Source organism: Kryptolebias marmoratus, linkage group LG12, assembly GCF_001649575.2.
Source record: "Kryptolebias marmoratus isolate JLee-2015 linkage group LG12, ASM164957v2, whole genome shotgun sequence".
In the NCBI taxonomy this organism is placed as follows: domain Eukaryota; kingdom Metazoa; phylum Chordata; class Actinopteri; order Cyprinodontiformes; family Rivulidae; genus Kryptolebias; species Kryptolebias marmoratus.
In genome coordinates, this window is record NC_051441.1 from 25,078,588 (window position 1) to 25,088,213 (window position 9,626).

At 38.2% G+C, this 9,626-nt stretch overlaps 1 long non-coding RNA gene across 2 annotated transcripts; it reads right to left on the reverse strand.

The window, feature by feature from the left end:
* Nucleotides 1-373: 373 nt before the first annotated feature.
* LOC108228384 lies at nt 374-1,767 on the reverse strand. Of its 2 annotated transcripts, XR_001808200.3 has the most exons (4): nt 1,355-1,767; nt 778-1,269; nt 653-689; nt 374-560 (listed from the first exon to the last, which is right to left on the reverse strand). It is a non-coding gene; the product is annotated as an uncharacterized LOC108228384 (long non-coding RNA). The 2 variants fall into 2 exon arrangements; XR_005233872.1 differs by having other exon boundaries at nt 778-1,494.
* Between the last annotated feature and the right edge of the window lie 7,859 nt (nt 1,768-9,626).

The following is a 9,626-nucleotide window of genomic DNA, read 5'->3' on the forward strand; positions in this document are numbered from 1 at the left end:
GGTAACCCAGAGGACAGAGGACACTGGGATGTTCATGACACCACAGTATGATGAAGACATCTCCTGTCTCCACACTTCAGTTCCTGAGCAGCATGTCCAAGTCCCAGACCACCGCTGTTCTGCTTTAGATTTGTTTCCCTGTCAGTCACCTGACTGCAGCCTTCTTTGGTTCGACAGCTTTTTGTTGCATTCTTCTGGTTGTCGTGGCAACCGCCTCCCTGTTCTTCTACCTGAGGCTGGACTTTGGATCAATGTGTTCGACACAAACACACCAGGTGTGTGCAGCATTTCAAGTGAAGTGGGTTTTAAAGGCTCAACACAAAATACAGAAATATGATTTTCTACATTTACTGTAACAATAAAAAACATTTTAAAAGTTTTAATAAACACAAAATTTTATTTAATTTTTTTCAGACCGAGGGGGGCCTGGAGAGACCAGGCAGATCCAACAGTTCAGGGGGACGGCATGGAGGACACACAGGTGGCCCTTTCTGGACTGGAGTCTGTTTCTGTTCCAGTGAAGAGATCCTCTCAGCTGCAGGTCAGAGGTCCATCACAGGCTGTTAGCACCAACACACACACACACACACACAATAAATATAACTCATGCACACAGGATTTTCTAGGACTTGCTTTTCTTAACGACACTTACCTTTTTTTCTTTTCTTTTTTTACATCAGCAGTTAGACCTGCAAAAAGAGAAGTACATGTATTTACCCAGCTAAACAAGAGAACAGATCAATATAAGTACACAGAATTTTCAAAATCTGTATTTACCTTTGTTTTGTCCAAGCTGTTAGTAACCTACAAAACAAACCAAAAGCACATAAATATTCATAAAATTCACAAATGCATAAGATTTTCTAAAGATATCTTTTAAATGGCACTTATCTTTCTTCGTCTTTTTTTCCAGCTGTTAGCCACCTACAAAAAAACAGAACAAGTTAATAAATTGTGTAAATGTATTTAAAATTTTCTACATATTTCTTTGAAATGGCACTTATCTTTTTTCCAGATCATTTTCTAGTTGTTACCAACCTACAAAATATTAAGAGATGAAAGATAAATGTTAGAATTTCACAAGAAATTGACGTGAAAAATTAAACATTTCTTTTTAAAATGTACTTATCTTTTTTTTGCCCCTGCTGTTAGCGACCTACAAAAAAACAAAAAATAAAACATTATACATAAGCTTTGTAAATACTTACAATCTTCTGGACATTTTTTTATAAAAAGGTACTTATCTTAAGGGTTCCCCCTGTTGATTACCTGCAATCAAAAGACAAAATAAATATTAATACATTTTGTAAATTTGTAACATTTTTTTAAACATTTCTAATAAATAGGTACTCACCTTTTGTTTTCCAAGTGTCAGCACCACCAACAAAAAACAAATCAGATTAAGGATCATTTTCTGTTGAAGCACCAGAGGTCAGTGTTTCTTCAACAACTAAACTCAGGCTGTGCTCGCGCAAAATGGCCACTCTACATCCAGCAGCTCTCCATAAACTTTCCCCATGTGGATGACCTCATGGGTGAAGCTGCAACAAGATGCCAGAACAAGTCCTGATCCAGCCTGCCTCTCTTCTGTGCCAGATCTTCTGATGAACGTTGCTCCACGATCATCCTCACAGTGTCGGGGCCTTCAGGTTCCTCCGGGTCCTCAGATCCACCTCCAGCCAAAGTGCAGAAGTCTGCTGCTGTCCGCCCAGCAGACGCTCCACCAGCTCATCTCACCTGTGTTGTTTTACTGATCGCTAATTGAGTGCATGTTTTATTTTTTCTCTGCCAGACCATGTCTCTCCACCTTTTCTGTTCCTGCCCTGATCTGATCTGTTCATTCAGTTCAGCCCAATGAAACCTTCAGTTTTGTGTAAACGGTACCTCGACAGCCTCGCCAGACGCTCCAGCTGCCCGGGGCTTTGTTAGCCCTGCCAGAGGCACAGGCGAGCCCAGTAGTTTTTTAACAGACAAACAAGAAAACAAGACCTGGTGCAAGATGCTACCAAGTGAGTCGGCAGCCTCGCCAGACGCTCCAGCTGCCTTTGGCTTACCGAACCCCGCCAGAGGCAAAGGCAAGCCCTTCAGGTTTTAAACAAATGAACTATATACAAACTGGCCCTGGAGCAAGACGCTACCTAAGGCACTTCAAACCTCGCCAGACGCGAAGGTTGTCCAATCCTGCAGCACGCAGGGTTGTCGTCCTCATCGACCTCCTCCTTCCACAAGGAGGGCCTCTTGAAGTATCTTGGGAACCTGAAGGAGCTGCCGTCGAAAGTTGAAGGACAGGAATCTGAGGGGGGAGAATGCTGTTCGTTATCCTCAACATTCATCCTCTGCCTCTTTTGACTAACCTGTTCGGAGCAGCCGTCCTCCCTGCTCCTATTTGTGGAGGTGAGGCCTGAAGACTGGGAAGCTGCAGGAGCCCCAGCAGCAGCTACAGCAGCACCCGCAGGAGCTCCAGCAGTAGCCCCAGCAGGTGGTCCAACAGGAGCCCGTTGCTGAACCAGAGCAGGTGGTGGACGGTTGATGCGCCGACGGCCACCTGATGGAAACTAAGATCCTTTTAAGATCTGAACATTTATCATATCAGACAGCTGAGAACAAACAGCTACAATCATTACTGAGATGAGAAACAAGCATTCACAATCTGAAACTGTCAGGAGCAAAACCACAGATACTGTCTGACCATCTTAGCTCTCTGATATTCAACATGACAATTATAAAAGCTTTTTGATGGCAATTTTAAACCCTGTTCACATTAAAACAATTAAAACAAATATTTATACACATAAACAGATAACACACAACTTTTATCTAATTTGAACACAAAAATAGTTGACTATACATTTTATTGTAGTCATTTAATAAGTGAAAATGAAATTTTATTAAAATGACTGTTCAATCTGCAGACATGGAACACCCTTGAAGTCACACAAATATTATAAATCATATTTATTTCATAATTATTGCAGCTATAGGAGGCATGAATAGTAAAAACTATGTTGACAATAATAAATGGCAACGGTTTTTAAAATTACTCTTTTTTTATCATAAATAAAAAACACTTTTTATTTATGATTTCTGTACAGAAACAGGTCGAATGAACTCCTGGTAGCTACACCGTATAAAATAACTACAGAGAAGTAGCTAAATGTACCACAACATAAAGGTTAGTTACAGTTAGCATTTAGCTAGCTACGGTAGCTAAGCTCCGCTGCGTGGTGACGTCACGTGGCCAAAGCGCCTTTACGTAAGCCGTCTGACGTTCTGACAGCCGGGGTTCTAAAGTTCCATCGTCTCCATCATAGCAACACAAAAACATTTCTTTGGTATTTTATAAAATTCGACCCGGTCGCCATTTTATTTTTACTGATTTTGACACCAAACTGTTAAAACCCGGAGCTCTCAAAACAAAATAAGTGATGTTTTCAATCCTACCAACCGTTGTTACATTCTACACTTTTACCGGGAGAATTCGGACATTTTTACCGCAAATTATCATTTTTAAAAATATAAATATTCGTCTACTTTGACACAATTAGTTTTTTCTAACAAGCTTAAATGAAAAAATATAAAAAAGACATATACAAAAATTAAAAGTGCTGCTCGTTTGCGCGCGCGCCCAAGACATTAACCTAAGAGACATCAGCATTAAGACTAAAACAAGAACATTAGAACCAGGCTGTTCTCTGAGGAACCAGGATCCTTTCTGGTTTGGTTTGAAGGAACGTCATCTTGAAAACAGGAAAAACTTTATATTGTTAATGTTTCTAATCCAAAAGTCCAAATCATTTCAGTCCATATCAGATCCAGATTATAATCCGNGTTCCAGTCAGATGATCCCTGCTGTCCTGCAGCAGATTAGGAGACGCCATCATCAGAAACAGGAACAAAAACAGACCTTATTGATGTTTCTTTAATATTTTATCAGGAATGAAAACAAAATACAGCTGTGAGACTGAAAACTGTGGATGTAAATCTAAACGGGTGGTTTAACCTTCAGTTTTCTCTGCTGTTTCAGAGTGGATTATCGATGTTACAGGTTGTACTTGAATGCACCGTGAGGTCCCTTCACTGTCTGTTTGTGTTGCCACAGAAAGTTGTGTAGAATTATTTAAAAAGATCAGAAGCACAGATGTTTTGATGAAGGTCCTGCTCTGATAGTCAAGTCAACATCAGGTGACCTACAGCAGCGGCTGCACCTGTTTCAGGTGTTCACACTGTGTGTTCATGTGTTCATACAGACATTTTCTGTCAGCTGGACATCAGTTAGCTGCTGAGCTCCACAGTCAAACCTCTGTTTTGATGCTTTGTGTCGCTGATTGTCGATTCTCTCATGGACATCAGCGCACTGACCTGCAGGAACTGCAGCAAGACGCTGGAGCGCGTCAAAATACGTGAAGAAGAAGAGTTCAGACCAGGAAAAAGAACCTGAATGATGAGAAGAACTGACTCCTGACCACACTTTTTAAAGGACAGAGTGAATTTGTGAGGGTGAATATTTGAAATATGTGTTTCTTTAGGAATAAAAACCTGATCTGATGAGAAGAATAAACCTTGTCCAGGTTCGTTTTGTTGTTTGTTGTAAAAAGCAGCTGGATTTATATAAAGTCTTTAACGTTGAGAGAATCCATCAGGTCATGGTTTTATGCTGTCTTCAAATAAATTTGGAATTTCTGCTCTTCATCTTTCAAAAAGTGGAAACACAGAAGGACATTTTCAGCTTTAACTGTGATTTTATCTCCCACCAAATTAAATCTAAACTCCTTGTGTTTCTGATGATAAAACTCAACCTTTGGACCTTTTTCTGTCTCAATGTAAGCAGAAAAGTGTAGTTTATAGAAAAATATGGATACAGACAGAAATATTTTGCTAACACGACAGAAAAGCGCACACAATTTAATTTTCTTCTTCCATATAGATAAGACAACCTAGTGCTTTTCATACAAATACAAACATTATATTTAAGTACCAGCGAGTACATTATAGTCAGTGTGTGTTCAGCAGCAGGTGATGATGAAACATTTTTAATATAAAAAGTTGTTACAAAGATTGTGGTGAGAGTGAACAAAGCTCTGAACTGAGATGGGCCCTAAATAAAACTCTCCTTAGGGCCCCATCCAGCCTGTCTTGTGTGTTGTTTTTTTTAATTTTGTTGCCACAGGATCAAACTTTCAAAATAAAATCTGCATCAAAGTGTTGTTGGGGAAGTTTTCATTTGACACTTTATTTATTTAAGTTTTTGCTGCAAAGTTTTATATTACATTTAAAAAAATGTTTTCTTATTAACCTGTAATGTCTGAATTTATTTACAATTATCTAAAAAAATGAAACGTGCTTTTGCTGTTAAGCAGGTGCTGAAGTAGATTGTTACTTTGAATAAAGCGCACACAATAAATATACATTTAGGTGTGGTGAAAATTAGCCACATCAGGCAGAAGTGGCCATAATAGTAACTAAACATATTTTCCAGCTTCAGATATGTAAATTATTTTAATGATGCAGCTGTTTCAAAAATTTGTGGGCTATCAAGCAAATAGTTGACTTTGAAGTTCCAAACAGGTTTGATACTGTTTGATAACCTGTGCCTGACATGGGTCACCGGAGATTAGTTGTGTTGTTGTGAAAATCTTAGGGAGCCACAGCATCTAGTACACTTTGACAAGTTGAGTTAAAGACAGAGCCTCAGCATCTGGATAGAGACCCACATAATCACTAGAAGTGATTGCTGAGCTAAAAGCTGTAGAGAACTGAGCAGCAGTGGAGGAATGAGTGATGTGACAGAGCACAGGGTTTGACAGCAAGACATGGGAGCAGTATGTCAAACACGACAGGCATGGTCCGAAAAGGCAGCATCACAAATTTCCGCATTAAAAACATTAAAATCATGTCTTAAAACAAGATCCAGAGTGTGCCCACTTTCATATGCCGTACTAGAAACAAACTGAATGAGATTAAAAGAGTCAATAAGATGTAAAAAGTCTTTGACGAATGGTTTAACAGGACAGCACACATGGACATTAAAATCTCCAACTATTAAAACTCATATCTGGCAGGATTCCTGCCAAAAAATCAGCAAAGTCAGCAAGAAAATCCTTGTTGTACTTTGGCGGTCTGTATAAAACAGAATGAATTGGTTACAGCTACTACTGTAAATGTTTTTATCAGTTCTAAATCCTAACAAACAGGGTTTACTCCTTAGTAAACACCTTCAAATTAAAACAAATGATGTACTATTTAAATACTTCTAACTACCTCTTTTAATTAACAAATCAAGAAAATCTTTTTTTATCGAAAAACAAGATTTAAGAGTTTCATATGCACCCTTTAAATAATAATTTAAAGTAAAACTAAATGAAGGTTTGTTAGACCTGAAACTAATTTGAATGAAGTGTTTGATATTTTCAGGAATAAATTAAGGCAAGTTTAAATGCATTTTAATGACTTTTAGTGATTGCAATCGTATTTTGATTTGCAGACATTGTTCATTTTTGTCAGGATGTGGGGTTTTTTGTTGTTGTTGTTTTTCATGTTTAGGTTTGGATTTGTTGTTTCTTGTATTTTGTCTTTATGCTTAGTCTTGTCTTTGTTTCCTGTCATCATTCACTTCTCCTCTGTTTATCTCTTGTCTTCCTGTCACGCCCACCTTCACCTGATCCTAGTTGTAATCACTCACCTGTGCCCACTTCCCCTAATTACCCTCTGCTTTAAATACTAGTCATTTTCGCAATTTACTTGCTGGTTTATTTTCGCTTTCACATGTTGTCTGGTTCCTCCTGTGTCTTGCCTCTAGTGTTGTATTCATGAGTGGGTTTAGTTTGTGTTTTGCTTTTTGCTGCCTCGTCAGCCTTTTGTTTTGTTCTTTTATTTTAAAATAAATAATTTTATTTTCTGGAACCAAAATGAGTCTGCGCACTGGGTTTGCCTCATTTTCTACCCCACCTGACAATTTTAACCTCAAGGATTATTTAGAATGCTAAAATCAATATATAGATTTGGATAGAAAAACAATTTATCAAAACTGGCTAAATTTAAACTTTAGTCTTTTTTTGGATTCATAAAACTTAGTTTCCATGCATACTTGTATTGGTTTCCATGGCAAGCTTACCACTCGCAATATGCCGAATGCTTTTATTGCTGTCATAAATCAATCATGGTCAATATAAGTTGGCCTTCTTTACAAAAAAAACTTTCTTTATTGTCAAAATAAAATATTCACAGAGCATATTCAATTCAATAAAAATGTGTAATATAAAAAGGTGACTCCATAAATATTCACCCCATTCAATGTGACTTTGCCGCATTTGCATAAAGCTTAGACTGGGCGACAGTCATTGTATGCACAGTATCTCTCCTATCTGACCTACTAAAGCTTTTAAATTGTTGATTTTTTCAGCAAATGGCCTGAAGTAGTATTTACTCCTACTGTTACAACAAACACTGTCAGGGCATTCTTATCTTCTGGTTTTGCATGTGAAGGAAACCCTTGCACCATCACAACTGATAATGGACCACAGTTTACATCTTTTGCTGCTGCTGATTTCATGAGTGAATGTAGCATTAAGCACATCAGAACAAGGGTATACCATCTTCAGACAAACAGATGTATGAAAAGCTTCAATAAAATGCTAAAAGGCACAATTTGTTGTAGGCAGTACAAGCTACACAATGATCCTGGAAGCCTGCAGTTACTGAAATGCTTCACAGTTACAGAGCTTCACCTCAAGCCACAACTGGTGAATCTCATTTCCAGCTTCTCAAAGGAAGACCAATGAGGTCAAAACTGGACATCCTGCCTATATCTAAGGACAATGGACAGTATGACAATGTTAGAGATAAAGTCAAAAGTTAACAGTGCACAATACACAAATAAAAAGAGAGGAGCCAAACCCGCTAAACTCATTGTTGGAGCTACGGTCAGATTGAGGACATCTTTTAATGTAGGAAAAGGAGAGACTCAGTAGGGCAATTGTTTGTCAGTACAGCAGCAGACTGGACTAACTTCATTCATCCTCAGTGATGATAAAAAATAGAATTTAGGATGACTTTCACTCTGCTCACAGAGCTCAAATGAAACGCCAAGGACTGATACAGGAAAGAACCTCTCAGCCCTAAACTGACACCAAAACAAAACTTTTCTGCAAAGGGAAAGACATGCACCAACCTGGACAAAAGACTATGTGATAAAATTGGTTGGTTTAAAATAATGAGAATGAGAATAAAGAGAATGTTTGTTTGGTTAGTGGGTGAAATGTGTTCTTAAGTTTACAGTGAATACATTTATGTTCTGTTATCCTTTGTCACCAGAGGGGTGACACCAGGGTTCTAACTCTCATCAGAACTCTGGCAGCAGCATTTTGGATCAGCTGAAGATTTTTTCAAAGACTTTTTGGACACCAAGATAATAAAGATTTACAATAGTCCAGCCTAGAAGTGATAAATGCACGAACCAGCTTATATATATGTATGTGCTATGTAGCATGAAAAGACCCTCTTTTCATTGTCTCAGATTTCTGAACTTGTTCTACAAGAATCTCACTGATTCTTGTTTAGACATGTGTACCACTAATAAGCTCTTAATCAGTTAAAGATAAATAATGCTTCATCTAAACTCATATGAAAAACACAATTTATGCAAAAATTCAATCTGTTAATGATTATGAGACATTTTAAATATAAAAAATTGTTATTGATCATTATTTGTGTGCAATTATTGAACAAGAAATTATTCAAAAGTTATCTTTATTAACATTATATAGCTGCACGATTGCTTCCCGACCTGGGGCCTTTCCTGGTGGGGTTTGCATTTTCCTGGGTTTACTCTGAGTACTCCAGTTTCATCCCACAGACCAGAAACAGGCATGTTAGATTAATTGATAACTCTTAAAAAAATTAGGAGTGGATGGTTGTTTATCTCGTTTGTCTCTATGTGGACCTGTGATGGACTTGCGACAACTCCAGGGTGTCCCCTCCATCTCGCACAGTGGCTGCTGGAGGTAGGCACCAGCGACCTGGAAAGGAGAATCGGGTAAAGAAAATGGATGAATGGATGGATGCATGGATGCATGCATGGATGGATATCTTTTTTACGTTTTGTCTTTTAGAAATTGATGAACCATTTTTACTCTGATTTTGGACAAGAGGGGGATGTTTATTTAACTTGAGCAAAAAAACAACTATTTTTTTACTTAGAATTGCTTTAGCAAAAAGCCAAGCAGAGTGAAAACAGGAATAGCAATTCAACAACCCAAAGACTGACTTTTATAGCTTTGAGAGATAAAGCCATTGGTGTTGGTTGCTTGTTGCCCACTACCTTCCTCATCAGCTGACCGAGTAGCTCACCTTGACTCCCAGCTACGTTAGGTGAATGTTGACAGAGATTCAGTCCGGGCCAGATGTTGTCCTCCTTTCCTGTGCCATTCCTGATCTGATCAACCAGCAAACCACCCACACAGTAAAAAATGCGGTGTTAATATTTCAGTGTAAACCTAATTTAATCTAAATAGAGTATTTATAACTATATGGAGTGTAAATCGGCTCTGGAGTTGGAGTTAAAAGTCAGAGTAAAATACTACATTCACGCAGTGAAACTTTTGACTCTTGACAAGTGTCAATTACGCGCC